At 40.3% G+C, this 17,086-nt stretch overlaps 1 long non-coding RNA gene across 1 annotated transcript; it reads right to left on the minus strand.

The window, feature by feature from the left end:
• Positions 1–3,551: 3,551 nt before the first annotated feature.
• LOC132028602 (uncharacterized) lies at positions 3,552–16,005 on the minus strand. The gene is made up of 3 exons (XR_009407477.1): positions 15,935–16,005; positions 4,300–4,435; positions 3,552–3,900 (listed from the first exon to the last, which is right to left on the minus strand). It is a non-coding gene; the product is annotated as an uncharacterized LOC132028602 (long non-coding RNA).
• Between the last annotated feature and the right edge of the window lie 1,081 nt (positions 16,006–17,086).

A 17,086-nucleotide genomic window follows, 5' to 3' on the forward strand; every position in this document is an offset into this window, starting at 1 on the left:
GAATTTGGGTTATCTCAAGGGCAGTAGAGAACCACTGACTGCTTTTAAGCAGAGGAATCATGATCATATTTGAATCTCAGAAAGCTCACTCTGACCATGGAGTAAAGAATGAATTCATGGATGTGGGCAAGTTGGAGGTAGGATGTCCAGCATGGGAGGATGTGATAATCCTCAGAAGAGGCAACTGTAGCCTAGGCAAGAAGAGTAGAAATGAAGACAGAAAGAAGGATATGAATCTGAGAGGTATTTCCAAGAGAACATACTCGGGACTCTATAATTGTTGCTCAGGGTGTGAAAAAAAGTGGAGGTGAGGATAACCCCAGATCTCTGGCTGGACTAGTACAAGTGGCTAGTGAGGGAAAGAGGAGAAACAGATGAAGAGGTAAAAACAAGGGGTTCAGTTTCACTCCCGTTAGGTTTAGTGTGTCTGGTAGACACTCAAACAGAGAACCTAACATGCCTCTGGGTATATGGATCTGGACCTCAGACTGAGGTTTGAGTCATTAGCATACAGATGGTTATGGGAGACAATGTGTGTATGGAATACTCAAGACTTCTTGGTAGCAGAACTCCCAAGCCTCTGTTAGTACTGCTTAAAATGGAGACAACTGCTCCATGTGTCAGTCCTTTTCACCACAGCCTTGTGATCCACAAAGCCTATTTTGTTCCATATCTAGGACCTGAAGAGCATCTGTGTCTTTCATCATATGTAGAACCATTTGCCTCCTCTCAAAGACATCACAGTTTTGAATCAATTACTTTACCCATAGAGCTTACCTTGAGTCCATCATTCTTCCCCTTTATTTCTGATCTGGAGAAATCTATACAAATTTTGTGACATTATCTACCCACATAAAAGCATAAATGGAAAATACAAAAGAGGAAAATGAGGACCTTTGGTTTCAGGCAAAATAGCTGAGTTATGTTTTAAGGGGATTTATTTGGGTTATCTGATATTTAATTTAAACTGTATGCTTCCTACTCTCATTTTAATTAATTCATCTTTTAGCTTGCCCTGACATGGTCAGGACGTATTTAGGTTCCCTTGTTCCCAAAGATCAAATTGCTTTTCTAAAGTACATTTGGTTTCTAAAACTTGGCATCTCTGAGCTTCTGGTGCCAATACAAAGAGCACATACATATTCCAACAATCCGTGGATTGTTGTTAGTGAGAGGCACCAGTCCTGGCCTTTGGGAGGAAGGGCACAGCACATTTCTTCATAGGGGGAAGTGATGGAGCTATTATTACTTTCAAGACATCCCTGGTTTGTCCATTCAGAAAGGCACAAGTCAGGCTCTGTGGCCCATTCAAAGGATGAGGCTGTGAAAATGGCTCCCCTGGTGACACTTGGACTGCCAGCCCTTCCCTTGCATCCACTCAGCAGCAGACGGTTCCCAGCACCCGAGTTTGTTAACCTTGACCTCTCCTGTCACCATGGAAACACAACACTGCCAAGGGAACTTCCTCTGTGATTATCATTCAAACTGTGAAAGAATAGAATAGAAAATAGAATAGGAAAAACACCCAGAAAATTTCATTGCCCATTTCATGTTGCCGTTCAGCCTTTTTCTTTAGAACAAAGAAGCTCCCAGCAATTTCTCTGAAAGTTTGGTGTTGGGGTGGAGGGGGCAAGGGTGGGGTGGGAAGGAGGAGTCTGGCCAGGACCTGCTGTGGCAGCTTAAAGTTTTACCAGCCTCTACTCTGTTTGAGGAATTGAGATTTACTTGCAGTATATTACCATACCTGAAATAATTTACAATTGCCCCCTAGAGAATAAAATACTTAGGAATAAATTTACCAAGGAGGTGAACGACCTATACTCTGAAAACTATAAAACATTAATGAAGAAAATTAAAGATGACATAAACAAATGGAAAGATATCCCATGTGCATGGATGGGAAGAACAAACACTATTAAAATATTCATACCACTTAAAGCAATCTGCAGATTCAGTACAATTCCTATCAAAATACCCTAGTTTTTCACAGAGTTAGAACAAATAATCCTCAAATTTGTATGGAACCACAAAGGACCCCAAACAGTCAAAGCATTCTTGAAAAAGAAGAAACCTAGAGGTATCACAATCCCAGATTTCAAGATATTCTGCAAAGCTGCAATAATCAAAACAGTAATCAAAACAGGCACAAACATAGACACATAAATCAATGGAACAGAACAGAGAGCCAGAAACAAACCCATGCTTATGTGGTAAATTAATCTGTGACAAAGGAAACAAGAATATACAACAGGGAAAAGATAGAATCTTCAATAGATGGTGCTGGGAAGACTGGACAGCTACATGCAAAAAGCATGAAATTGGACCACTTTCTTACACCATACACAAGAACAAACTCAAAATGGATTGAAGACCTACATTTAAGACCTGAAACCATAAAAATCCTAGAAGAGAGCACAGGTAGTAATGTCTCTGACATTGGCCATAGCAACATTTTTCTAGATATGTCTTCTGAGGCAAGGGAAACAAAAGCAAAAATAAACTATTGGGACTATGTCAAAATAAAAAGCTTTCACACCGGGGCACCCGGGTGGCTCAGCTAGTCAAGGCTCTGACTCTTGGTTTCAGCTCAGGTCATGATCTCATGGGTCCTGAGAATGAGCCCTGAATTGGGTGCTCTGCTCAGCGGGGAGTCTGCTTGAGATTCTCTCCCTCTGCCCCTCCCCCCACTCACACACACTCTCTCTAAAATAAAAAGATAAATCTTAAAAAAAAAAGTTTTCTCACAATGAAGGAATCTATCAACAAAACAAAAGGCAACCTACTGAATGGGAGAGGATATTTGCAAATGATATATCCAATAAGGGGGTTAATACCCAAAATATATAAAGAACTTATACCAACAACAAAAAATAATCTCATTTAAAAAATGGGCAGAGGACTTCAATAGACACTTTTCCAAAGAAGACAGATGGCCAACAGACACATGAAAGGATGCTCAACATTGCTAATGATGAAGAAAATGCAAATCAAAACCACAAGATATTACCTTACACCTGTCAGAATGGTTAAAATCAAAGGGACAAGATAGAACAAGTACTAGAGAGGATGCGGGGAAGAAGGAACTCTTGTTCACTATTGGTGGGAATGTAATTGGTACAGTCACTGTGGAAAACAGTATTAAAAACAGAAATATCATACAATCCAATAATTCCACTACTGGGCATTTAACCAAAAACAAAAACAAAAACCCACCACCTGGAAAAGATATAGGCAGGCACCCTTATGTTTATTGCAGCAGGATTTACAATCGCCAACATGTGGAAGCGGCCTAAGTGTCCTCTGATAAGTGAACAGATAAGAAAGATGTGATGTGATGTGTGTGTGTGTGTGTGTGTGTGTGCATGCATGTGTGTATAATATATATATAATATGCATCCCTAAAAAATGATGAGATCATGCCATTTGGAACATTATGGATGGACCTAGAGGGTATTATGGTAAATGAAATAAGTCAGACTAAGAAAGACAAATGCCAATGTTTTCACTCATATGTAGAATAAAAAAAGTTTTATTTATTTATTTGACAGAGAGAGATCACAGGTAGGCAGAGAGGCAGGCAGAGAGTGAGAGGAGGACGCAGGCTCCCCGCTGAGCAGAGAGCCCGATGTGGGACTCGATCCCAGGACCCTGAGATCATGACCTGAGCCGAAGGCAGCGGCTTAACCCACTGAGCCACCCAGGCGCCCGATTCCAGTTCCTCTTATGGAATGAAAGGCATCATGGGGATGAAAGGCCCAGCTCAGGGAATACAGTGACTGATATTCCAATAGCATCACCTGCACGGATCACAGCTGCACTTGTGGCGAGCACAGCGTAACACAGAAGTGGAATCACTATGTTGTATACCTGAAACCAATGTCATACTGCGTGTCAGCCATACTAAAAAAAAAAAAAAAAAAATTAAAACATAACAAAAACCCAGAAGCCAAATACATAAATAAAGTTCCTAGAATCATGATGCTATCCTCAATATCATTCGACATGAGTTGGATTTTCACCTGTAGGTTGCTAAGCAAACAACTATCATTATTATTCTTTTTCTACCACACCCTTGATTTAGAACCAGAATTCGATAGCAATAAAAGAGGCTTGATTTAAATTTATAGTAGGATTGCTCACTTAGACTTGGAAGGAACCATAGAAATCAAGATCCAACTGCATACTTGGAATTGTGGGCAAGATATACTGTGTGTGTGTGTGTATGCACATACCCCTTAGAACTCGGCCCGCAGCTTTCTTCATAAATTCTACATCCAGAAAATTTTAATAATAACTTACTTGGTGCTGCATCCTCCTTTAACAGACCAGCAGTATGACGTCTGGAGAAACCATGTTCTTCTCTGGATTATTCTCTTCCTTCTGCTGCTCCTCTTGCTCCTTTCTCTGCCTCTTCCACCTCACCGTTTTTCTCTTCCTAAAGTGACAAAGGTGCACAGTTTGAATTTTGCATTGGTTTAGTGAATGTTAAACAAGAGTGTTGAGTTCCACAGGTGAGGCCCAGTGCAGACAGAGAGTGGGAATGATGTCAGAAGGGCACGTGGGCTCACAGGGAAGTTAGAGGATCAAGAAACAGGCAAATGATCTCAGAAACACACTGGGGGTTTTGGTCACTGATGATTGCAAAGGCCCTGGCCAGCCGGCAGTCAGGATCGCGTGTGTTCTTAATGTTTCCTAGGCCACTAGTTGCCTTGGTGAGCGAGCTTCCCTTCTACCCCCAGGAGTGAAGGAAATCAGCAGCTGCTGAGGTCAGGTGCCCCACCCCCGGTCGGGTGCCCCTCCCTGCCCCCCCCATGGTTTACCAGGGACAGAATGAGACAGGAAAGCTTGGCAAGTTCTCAGAGCTCCTGCCTGAGTTTGACTCTGCCATCCTCCTCCCCCAAGAAGGAAAGGTGTACTATACTCACCTTGATGGGGTAAACACAGTGTGCTTTCATTTGTGATGTTCTATCACGTGCTGCTGTTTGTTTGAAACCTTGAAGTCTCTAAGCATGGACTTTGGAGTCAGATGCCAGTATGTCTTAGCAGTGGTTCCAACACTGCTGGCCTTGGGCTAGACTCCTAATCTCTTCAGCCTTTGGTTTCCTCATGTGCAAAATGGCCACCACAGTAATGCACATTTCAAGGGATGGTTATATGAGTTAGAGAAACAAAGGCACATAATGTGTCTGATGTGGAGTCTAACATGGTCATGGCTTCCAACTACCTCTCCTCCAGCCTTTGGCTCTGTTCTGACAACACAGACTGGCTCAGAATGTAGAGAATGTTGAAAGGAAGGAAATTTTTTGTGTTCTTCACTCTAGACTTAAGAATATAAAATGGTACTTAAAAAAATATTCAAAACTCATTTACTCTTTGTTTTTTATTGAGCTTCTTAGGTGACTCTGGAGAGGGTCAGCCAGGAAATTTGGTGTCACAACACCCACAGGTAAAATGAACCTCATGATTTTAGTGAATGCGTAAAGCAGCATTTCCTCAGTGTAAGGGCCTATTTAGCCAGAGCAGCTCCATCTGGTTAAACAGTGATTTTGTTGTTTATACAGTAAAACTTAAACTGTCCATGCCCCTCTTCCTCCAGGGGACTTACTTAAAAACAAGTCCCAGAAACCAGTCCCAGGTAACAAAGCCCAAATACAAGGGCGGGTCAGGCCAGGTGGAGGTATCCAATCAGTGGGGGCGCATACTGTCTCCCTAGTTATCAAGGAGTATGGGTCCCGCCCTTTGGGTGCCTTTTGGGCGCCAATTCTGACCAAGGTGATAGGCTAGTTCAAATATCTACTATAGGATAAATTGTGATTCAGTTGGTCACTTATGTGTGACCTAGCATGACTATGCAGCTTTCTCTGTGTGTTACAATCTCATTGGCCACCTGTGCGTGGCCAGGCCCAACCACATGGCCTTTGCCCTTAAAAGCTAGTCTGTAAGGCAGAAAGGGGTTGCCTCTTTGCAAGAGACAGCACTGGCCGGTCAGTTTGGTTCTTGATGCTTGGTGCAAAATAAAGCTTTGCTTGACCTTTGCTTTGTATCAGTCTCGCTCCTTTGATTACGGACCCAGCACTAAGGTTTTCTGACTTGCCATCTCCTTTTATAAAGTAAAATCTTGCAAACCCTCTTAAGAAGTTTATCAATTATTTTATCATTTTTACATGACATTTATTAAAGTGTTATTTTAAATTTATAGACATATTTTAGATCTATGTTCTGAATTCTTTTTTTTTTTAAAGATTTTATTTATTTATTTGACAGAGAGAAATCACAAGTAGTCGGAGAGGCAGGCAGAGAGAGAGAGAGAGAGAGGGAAGCAGGCTCCCTGCTGAGCAGAGAGCCCGATGCGGGACTCGATCCCAGGACCCTGAGATCATGACCTGAGCCGAAGGCAGCGGCTTAACCCACTGAGCCACCCAGGCGCCCCTATGTTCTGAATTCTTAAGCTAGGTGCTGAGAATATGGGTATTTATTACATTATTGTCTACTTTTTGGTATTCTCTAAGTATTCGATCATAAGAAAATATTATACCAGTATTTCATTTTGAATAGTCTAGTAATTATTTGAAGAGGAAATTTTTACAACATTTTCACTTATCAGGTGATATACACTCTCTGATTTATTTTTAACTTAATTCTATATGAAAAGGAATGATTTATGGACAAATAAATTTTAATATGACTTTATATCATATTTGACTTAGGGACAAAAAATATATTAAAATGAAATGAAGTCTAACTATATATTCTAGAACCAACAATTGCTTTCACAAGTTGATGGTTGAAATGTGGTTTTTTTGAACTTACAAAAAAAATCAACTGGTATCCATTTTTAGATATATATAATTTTCAGGTTTTGTTTCTAAATTACAAGATGAGAGAGACAGTTCCAGGCTTTCATTTGCAAGCGTTTCTCCACAAACAACACATTGCAGCTGTGGAGAGGCTTTATTCTCAATAGATGGAAAGTCGAACTGCATATAATCACAGCTATCTTTTGTATTTTAAACACTATTAATCTACAGTGACCTCCTGATGTCTGATACAAGAACTGTGAAAGCTATCTGTGGGTCTAGCAGCAGTGTCATTTTTGTATTTCCCTTCAACTTTCTCTATTTCAACAGGAAAATTCCTCACAAATTAAACAATGGATGATGAAGAAGAAAAGCAATATAAAATGGTATATGGATCAAAAATGTCGGGTCAGCTATGGGGGTTCAGTGTGGGACAAATATCTGAGCGAGTCATGAAAGTCTTCATCGGGTGTCCACCAAATCTTGTGTGCTCACAGACCTGGACATTGTGACCAACAATGACATGAGCCCCCTTTAGATTCTTTCCCATGTACTGGACTTACGTCCCTTCTATTCTAGGCTCTGGGCGTTGGGAGAGTTTTATACCTCTTCTTATCTCCAGTGGTATCTAGGTCAAGTGTGGCGGGGGTAGACATTCTTTAAGTGTTAGAGACTTAATGGACTTGAATGACTTCCACTGAGTGGCAGTTCAGACAGTAGAGGTGGGGGAGGCGAGAGTTACACATCAGAGTTGATGAGGATATGGAACTAGAATAATAGAAGGCTGGCGTGGCAACTACCAGGCATGGGAATCAGAAGGGACACTCAGGTATTTGGCCTGCCCCTGACACTAGATGCACCCCCACGGGAAGAAGACAGAAGCCAGGGCACTGCCTCTGCTGCAATGCTGAAAGAGTTAGCTCTGTTTGTCCAACAGGTGTCATTCTAAAGGGACATGATGGTAACTGTTCACTGATAAGGGAATAGAGGAGCTGAAGGAATGAGCTATGCCTCACCCAACAGGCGGAATACACTGACCACAGGTCCAGCATTGCTCTTGAGTCCAGCCGCTGGTTACTGTAAGTATGATTCAGGGACCAATATTCAGGCCTTGGGAGGGAGGTTTGGCAGCAAGAGTAGGAGCTGGCTGACCGGAGAGGCTCAGCATTTTCTGCGTGAAGTCTGACTTGATCCTGGAAGTGTGGGTGGGGCTGGACCTGTGGGGAGCCTCAGCAAGGACAAGAGAGAAGGGAGGCAGACACTGGCAACAAGGCTGGCTCAAAGGAGAGCTCCTCTGTGGTGGTTCTTGTCTTGTTTTTCCTGAGGTCAATTGATCTACCTGATGCATAAATAAATTTTTGAACTTATTCTGTATTTTAAAACCTGTTCACTGAGTGTGTTACAGACTGAATACCAACTGGTATTGCAATAAAAATTTACGCTGAGAATAAATGATTTCTAAGATGTGGGTAAACGACTCATGTACATCATTTTCTATCGGAAGCAGTTAGGCTTCATAAACTACTTCTTGTTTCTGTTAGATGCATACAAGTTTATAAATACTGTCTCTTTGTGATAAATCGATCCATTTATCATCACATCATGACCTTTCTTTATCCCTTACAATTATTTTTGCCTTGGGATCTATTTCTTTCTGATGTTAATGGAGCCACTGGGGTAACTTAATCTGCAGTTGGACTTTGAACAAGTCTGTATCCTCATATTTTAAGTGTGTTTCTTGTAAACACCATGTAGCTGACAAACCAACATCCTGTTTTTCAACAAAATTTAATTTCATTTACACTGACTGTGATTATGGAAGTATATGAATTCATCTCCATCATCTTACTTTGTGCTTATATTATTATTCATCCTGCTTATTCATCTTATAATATTATTATAATAATATTATAATATTATTCATCTTATAATATTATATTATTATTCATCCTGCTTTGCATATTCTACTTTTATTTGGATTGAAGAAAATATTTTTGGTTAATGTTTTCTTCAAGACATTTGGAAGCCATCTATTCTATTTCCTTAAAAATCACCTTTAACTAAATCTTTACCTTCTTTCCAGAAAAACACAAGGATCTTAGAAATCATAATTCCACTCACTCTCCTCTTTTATATCATTTGCTACATCATTTCTATACCCTCAAATTAGGCACTGTCATTGTGTTGTTTAAGTCAGTATCTGAACAGACTTTTCCACATTGGTACTAGTTCCATTGCTTACTGTTCTTTCTGGTGTTTCACTTCCATTCTTATCATCAAAATTTCTTCTTCCTGTGATTCAGTCTTTAGAAGTTCCCCCCGTGAGACTCTTTCAGTGATAAACTCTGTTTTTTTGATTGCACAAAAATGTCTTTGCTCTTCTTCTTAAGAAACAGTTTAGCAAAGGGTGAGGCTATAAGTGAATAGTTACTTGCTGTCTGCACATTGAAGAGATCTTCGCTTGCATTTATTATAATGGGTTTACATGCGTTGAATTGGATCCCCATGTTCACTAACTGACTACAATTCAAAATAAGGATTTTTAAAAAATCAATACACTATTGCCTACACTGTAATGGAATCCAAATTGTTTACTATAAAAAATCTATTAAAATTATAAGTTATAACCCTCATCCTTCAAAAAAAAAAAGGCTTTGAATTGGCTATTTAAATCTGGGAGATTTCATGGACACATCTCAAGAATTTAGTGGGGAAGATACAGACTTACATATCTTTAAGAGGAGAGCAGCTCTTTTATGAACATTTTCCTTGAAACTTCTTATCTTGGAAGAGTAGAAGCGGCATCATAGAAGCTGTCAAATGTCTGCTTGCAGTAATAAGTAAACTTGGTGTAGATTTTCAACAAGTTCTTAGAATTAGCAAAAAAAATTGTTTAAGACAAGTTGAGAAATATAGTAACAATTCTGTACAGTCTTAATATACTTTTCATTTTTCATATATATATTTCTCTTGTTTTATTATGCCAGGGGGAAGAATTCACCCTTTTTCTCTGCAAATACTCTTTTTGTTAACTGACTGTAATCATCAAATATCAAATGTGTATTTGATTTATTAATCTAGGTCATTCCATCTTAAAGAGAAATAGGCAGGTTGCCTGTGGTTTGTGGTGTGAAGCCCACTTCAAAGTGTACGGTTCACTTTCTTCCTTTTACTATTTTTCCTTCCTTCTGTCTTTCTTTCCTTATTTCTGTGTTGTCGTTGTTTTAGAGATAGTAGATGTGATTCATTTTTTGTTTCAAAACAAACTGAAAAAACCTCTGTGTGTGTTGGGTTTTTTAGCTTTCAATTCTACTTCACTTAACGTAATACAACTTTTTCATATCTGCTAAGATATGAAGTCCAGTAGCAGACACAAAGGAAGAATAGAGCAGTGGATGTTCAGGCGAAAGCTGGGGGAGGTGGAAGGCTCTCCACAAAGTACATCAATCACATGGACAGTGAGTTGTACGTTAAGAGAGGAGACCTCTGCGCTCTCATTCCTTGTATTCAGTTCAGGCCTGGAGCTCCATCCTGAATCCTCAAACCATCAAGAGTCCATTTTTCATTCACTTTTCCTTATGTCCAGGGTCATTACCGTGGTCAGCACCATCTCTGAAACTTGCTTAAACCCAAGTTTGCTGCTTTTTGACCCGCTCTCTGCAATGACCTCAAATACACCTGACCAAATCACACTTCTGCTTAAAACCCTTTGTTGTATTCTTATTTGTTGATTCTTCAAGTGTCTGACACATAGTGATTACTAAATAAATGTGTGTTTTTTACAATAAGATAAAGAAGAGAAAGGAAATAAGAAGTAATGGAGAGATTAGTACATTAACTTATACAGTGAATATCTGAACTCCCACTATGGGTCCAACACTGCACTTGCTGTTCATAAGAGTGAACACAATATATGTAGGGCTCCTGTTGGGGGGGGGGCTTGGTTCTCACTCATCCCACCAAAACAAGTACACAGCTAAAATGCCCAGCCCCTGACTATGGATCAGGTATCATACTAAGTGTTCTACTGACGTAATCTCCTTTGGTTTTCACAATCAGCCACAATGAGCTAGACACTCTTACTATGACCATTTTGTTCAGAAGACAACTGGGGCATTGGAAGATACAGTAATAAGAGGTAGTGTAGGATTAGAAACTTGACACAGCAGAACTCTTTTCCTAACTCAAAGCCATAGCGTACAGTCATCATTTGGTTCATTAGAACACACCTACAATTTCTGCGGTGATAAGGGAATGCTCTCCAGCAGAGGAAATCAGCCAGGGTCTGACTGCAGAGAACTGACTTCCAGAGTTGGGCATGGGTACGGTCAGCACTGGATTTTTGGAAGCCTCTAGAATTCCTGGTACATCGTAAGAAAAGGGATTCATTTCTGTACCCCTTAGCCCTCTGCCTAAAGCATGTTGACCAAGTTTGTTCTTAGCTCAGGATTTTCAGCTCAAGAATTTACCCAAGTACCTATTTTGCATTTTTTAAATCTTTAATATTCTGGTTTTAATAACTTACTATATTTGTACCCTTAGAAATTTTGTCTATTAATCATTTTCACATTTCTAAAATGTTTTAATAGTCATTATCCTTAATACTTTTTATTTATTATTACTCTTTTTTATGATCTTTTAATTAAACTTTTAAAGATGATTTTACATTCCACTTCATTTTTCTAAGTTTGCTTCCTCTTTTATTCCTCTCTACCATGTCCCCAACTTCAATTTAATTTTATTAGTAAAGGTGATGAACTAAACGTGGCTATGCCTTTTTAAGACTTTAAGATCAACTCTTGCCTAAATCAGGGAAAAAGGCCTAGTGGAGCATGAATCCCAGGACATGTTTCTGGAAATGGTTTCTGCCCAGCCACTTCAAGGCGCAGAGTGGGTGGACGGAGCTGGGCAGGGCTCTGTGTGTGGGGTAAGGTGTGAGTCTTGAGTCCTGAGCGGGTGTATCAGGAAGTCAGGCTCTTGTCTCCGCTCCTTCACTAACTGCACTTGTGACCTTTGGCAGACCCCTTTCTCTGCTCTTCTCAGCAGTAGCAGGAAGGGCCTGAAATAAATCATTTCCAAATGGGCCTTTCCAGCTTTGTTATTGTGTGTGCCCTATCATTCAGATGGTAGGGGATTAGCAAAACAAAGCCAAGCATTTTGATGGAGCCCTATTAAAGTGGCATATCAAATTATCAAAACACTGCTTTTTATTACTTAATAATGTTCTCAAAAGAAATCCTTGATGTATCCCTGACCCTATGCCTAAGGCTTGCCCTCTTCCTCAGCCTGTGAATCCCATCAAAGTATCCCTGGCAAAATGGTAATGTGAAAATAGCACGAGCCCTTCGCAGAATGCCAAGGTTTCCAGTTCTACGGAACTGGCTTTGGATTCTGGGCACAACGGCTCACTTAGCCCTTGGCTGTGTGGTCTTGGGAATGAGACTTTTCAGCCTTGGTTTCCTCCTTTGTAAATTATAGTCTTGACACTGAACACATTAAGCTTAGAAATAAAATGTGTAAAGCGCCCATGCATGCTTCATCACATCTAGAAAGGAAATAAAGCTTAAGGTAGTTTAATGGTCCCAAAAGAGCTTCCTAAAAGAAAATCATCTGTGTTTCACTAGAAAGTTTTTAAATCATGGTTTCTAGGTTAGGAGAGTCTTGGGTTTCCAGAAGGGCTGATGGCCGCATAGACGGGGACGAGATCAAGGGCTTAAGTGGGAAGGAAAAGCAGAGATCAGACCATCAGACAGTCTGAACATGAACATGTACTGAACAACTTATCAGATGCGCAGGAAGTAGGAAATGTTTGTGAAAAACAAGCCCTCACGTCTCCCTCACTCCTATCCCCAGATTAGAGCCCTTGCTTCTGAGTCAGAGCTGAGAATCAGCGTTTAGAAGTGTTATTGCTCACCGGGGGCAAGTCCTGGTATGATACAGCAACATTACTCTTGAGCTCTGTGGCATCCTGACCTCGTCTGGTTTAGAGGAGTCTCAGCGAGACTCATATGTGGCTTTGTGTCATGACCAAATTCGCTAAAAGGCCCAGAGATGAAACATACGTTCCTCTGGCAGGAAGTTTTGGAACACTTGGTGAACTTCGTAAGAAATAAGATAATCCTGTTGGGTTGTCTGGTTGCTGAATTCCTGAGGCAAAGTAAGCAGCAAGAGTACTAGGGTATGCATGTGTGGGGAGGGTGGGCTGAAGCTGGCTGGATGAAGATGACGATGGTGGTGATGATGACTTCTTGAGAACCATAAAGAAAAAAGTATGCATTCAGGTTCTAGAAAACTTTCCATTTTCTCAATTTTGGTATGGTCCTCTACCCCCAAGAGAAAGCTTTACATGGACATTTATCTCACTTTGAATTTTTATTCACTTGGAAAAAGTAAATGGGCACCCATGAGATATTACAAGCTATTGTAAATGTTCGGGATACCAAATCAGGTAAGACATGACCATTCCTGAATTGAGTTGACAGTCTTATGGGGGTTAAAAAACCTGTATGTGGGCAGCCCATGGTACAATCCAATGTGGTGAGGGCCATTACAGAAAATTGAGCAAAGTACTGCAGATGACAGAGGGCAGATTAGCCAACTCACAAAAAGTCACAAGAAGGTTTCATAGAAGAGGTAATATACTTCAACTGGTTTCTTATAATAAAGATAACTCAGGAAGTGAGAAGGGGAGAGATTTTAGATGCAAAGCTTGTACAAAGAAGGCACAGGGTCAGAAATTGATGTGGCATAGAGCCTAACATGGGCTGGGATTTGACAAGAAGGACTTGATGGCAGGAACTTAAGCTACAGGATAGAATGACAGATGGAGTCAGTCTAGGAAGGCACTTGGATGATAGCCTTCGGGCTAAACTAGAGAGTTTGGATTTTATCTGTGAATTCCAGGAAGGCCAGGAAAAGTTTTTGTTGTTTTGCTTGTTTTTCTTTATTAACCTGGGATGGAACATAGTGGTTTTGTTTTTAGTAATACACATTCAACGGAAGAAAGATGTTTAATCAGTTGCACTCAGGAGACTTTGGAACAAGGCCATTTCGCTAGCCATTATATCTCTTAAAGTTAAGGGTCTGGTCTTGGAAGAAGGGGTAAACAACAGAGTTAGAGAGAAGAAGCTGGAAGTAAGTCTTAATGCTGAGGTGGAATAGGATATTCAATGACAGAGCAGATGGGAGGATGTCAGATGAGTGGGAGGAAGGTCTTGATGATGGCAGCAAGAGTCAATTGTGAAGATGGGCTAAGTGGCCATACCATAATTGATATGAAAAATTACTTCATTCCTTGTTATATACACGTTCTCTTGACATGACATGTTTTTGTTCATATAAATGCAAGAGAGAGTATACACCTAATATTTTTATGTGGGCAAAGGTATTTGGCTTTCTGGTGTCTGGTTCCAGCTTGCTCAAAGGTGTAGGACATTACACATGCCGGAGTGATTACCAAAATTCATGACCTTCTCTTCTTCCTGGGCATATGGCTGGACTTCACGTCCCAGCTTCCGTTACAGTAACATGTGGCCTGTGATTGGGTTCTAGCCACTGGCATGTGAGCAAAAGTGATATACACTGACTTCAAGCTTGGCCCATAAACCTCATGAGGCATTCCTCCATACTCCGGCCCCTCCTCTGGCTGGTTGGAAGGGAGGCAACTTCCGTGGCATTAATCAAAGCTACAAGGTGAAGGTTATGGAACCTCCAATAGTCCAGGTCCCCAGGGTGACATTGCAGTGGCTTTCTGCCTACTCAGTATCATTATAGGAGTTACAAATAAGCATCAGTGGGCATCTGTTTGTTACAGAGCTTACTCTACCCTAACATTTTTTTTTTAATTTCTTTTCAGCATAACAGTATTCATTGTTTTTGCACCACATCCAGTGCTCCATGCAATATGTGCCCTCCCTAATACCCACCCCCCGCCCCTTCAAAACCCTCAGATTGTTTCTCAGAGTCCATAGTCTCTCATGGTTCACCTCCCCTTCCAATTTCCCCCAACTCCCTTCTCCTCTCCATCTCCCAATGTCCTCCGTGTTATTCCTTATGCTCCACAAGTAATTGAAACCACATGATAATTGACTCTCTCTGCTCGACTTATTTCACTCAGCATAATCTCCTCCAGTCCCATCCATGTTGATACAACAGTTGGGTATTCATCCTTTCTGAAGGAGGCATAATATTCCATAGTGTATATGGACCACATCTGCCTTATCCATTCGTCCATTGAAGGGCATCTTGGTTCTTTCCACAGTTTGGTGACCTACCCTAACTATTACATCAAGTTCTCACACTGATTTGTTAATTCAGTGGGTATTTACTGAATACTGATTATGCACCAGGCACTGTATTAGGTGCTGGGGACAGTGTGCAGAGCGAACTATGTGAGCGTCTTGCTCTCAGAGAGGCACGGAGCTTAAGCCCAGGAGGTAAACTCTGATTTTACATGTTTCTGCTTAGAGTGACTCAGTGTACTATTTTATTATATCAAAGTACATTTTTATATTGAAAAATATCCCTTCATATAATAGTGATTTTTTGAAACCATGGTGAGTGTTACCACCAATTTGAGATAATTTTCATAATAACTGAGCACCAACATCCAGCGGTGAGAGAGCTGATTTGTGAGCTCTTTCCAAGTTTCTGGTCACTTTAGAAATTTTATATTTTATTAGTGTAATTGCAGAGTTTGAAGTTACCTATATAATGCAATTTAGGTTGTCAATATCATCAGCTTAGTGCCTCAGCTTACGTTTCCATTACTAGAAAAATGTTATTGTGACCTTAATAATAGTGAGAATTAATAGTCATCTATAAGAACTTCTGCTTATGAGAAAAGGTTTTTAAATTGGGTGTGTTTATATATTAGATGAGGAGTAGAACAGGTCTGGGGAGGTAGATGCAGGTAGGGAGTAGCACCTGGTGGATACCATTTTGAATGGGTTATACTGCAGTTGCCCACCAGACATTCAGGAGGATCTGTGCCTGGTAGCCCACTGACTTCTTGATTTGGGAGGTCTCTTTGCAGGTTGAAGTAAAATAACTACTGGTGAAGATCAGATTAAAGACACAAAGAGAAGAAAAAGGACACAAAGAGCGGGGATTGAGACCCTGGGATACAGGTTTCTTACCTGGGAGAAAAGTCCCATGAGTTGCTTGGCATCTCTTGACCCTCTCTTCAACACTTGGTGAGCTAGAATGCTACATAACAAATTACAAATGTAGCACTTAACACAGCATGACACTTCTCATAATGATAACTGAATAATGCACTGTCATATTCATATTATATACTTGAAATTAATATAATTAACTATAATATTTCTATTACTTATATCAATAATAATATACTACTAAATTTAATACTGTATGTTAATTATGCTTCAATTTAAAAAAAATAAAGCAATTATTGATAGGTTTAAAAGAGCATACACTTATTATCTAAGAGTTCCTGGGGGTCAGGAGTCCAGGCACAGCCTAAGTGGGTCCCCTACTCAGGGTCTCACAAGGCTGCAGTGAAGGTACCACTGAGACCACAATCTTATCTGAGATTTAACTTCTCTTGAGAGCTCACTGGCTGTTGAAAGAGTATAGTTTCTGATTAGGTCAGGCCCACCTAGGATAATCTCTTCTGATTAGTTTAGGGCCTGTAAAATCCCTTCAAGTTTGCCATAGAGCATAAGCTAATCATGAGAGTAGGGAGGGACATCCTATCATATCCACAGGTCTGCCCACACTCAAGTGGGGGTGATTACACAGAGTATCATTATCTGGAATTGAGAACCTTGGAGGTTATCTTAGAATTCTGCCCACCACAAAGGCCGAAGATATATTCATTTATAAAATAACAATTTTTTTGAGCACCTACGATTTGCCAAGCATTATTATGGTATTTCTGAAGACAATAAATACTTTTTAAAAACTAGAGCAGAAGCAGCAGAATTTGGGCTGCTAGAAGTTAGCATAGCAATTGGTTGTTTTATATGGGGGGTTAAGCACTGATTTCATGGAAAAAGTTACACGTAAGCCAAGACTCCTTATAAGAACCACAGGTTTCCCTTCACCTATGCCCAGAGGTCTTCAGATGTTTCTCTCAGCTTACTTTCCATCAATCATTAATTTTTGTTTTTGTAGAAGTAACGAAGTAAATTTTAAAAATTCTACATTGGATTTTATTACATGTAAATTAAGACTCCACAAAACAAAGTGAGCCAGAAGGCAAAAATCTTATAAGCTGAAAGAAACCAGGGACCCCCCCTCATGTTTCAAAGGGCTCAAAAGGC

The sequence above is a fragment of the Mustela nigripes genome, chromosome 1 (genome assembly GCF_022355385.1).
Source record: "Mustela nigripes isolate SB6536 chromosome 1, MUSNIG.SB6536, whole genome shotgun sequence".
Taxonomy (NCBI): Eukaryota; Metazoa; Chordata; class Mammalia; order Carnivora; family Mustelidae; genus Mustela; species Mustela nigripes.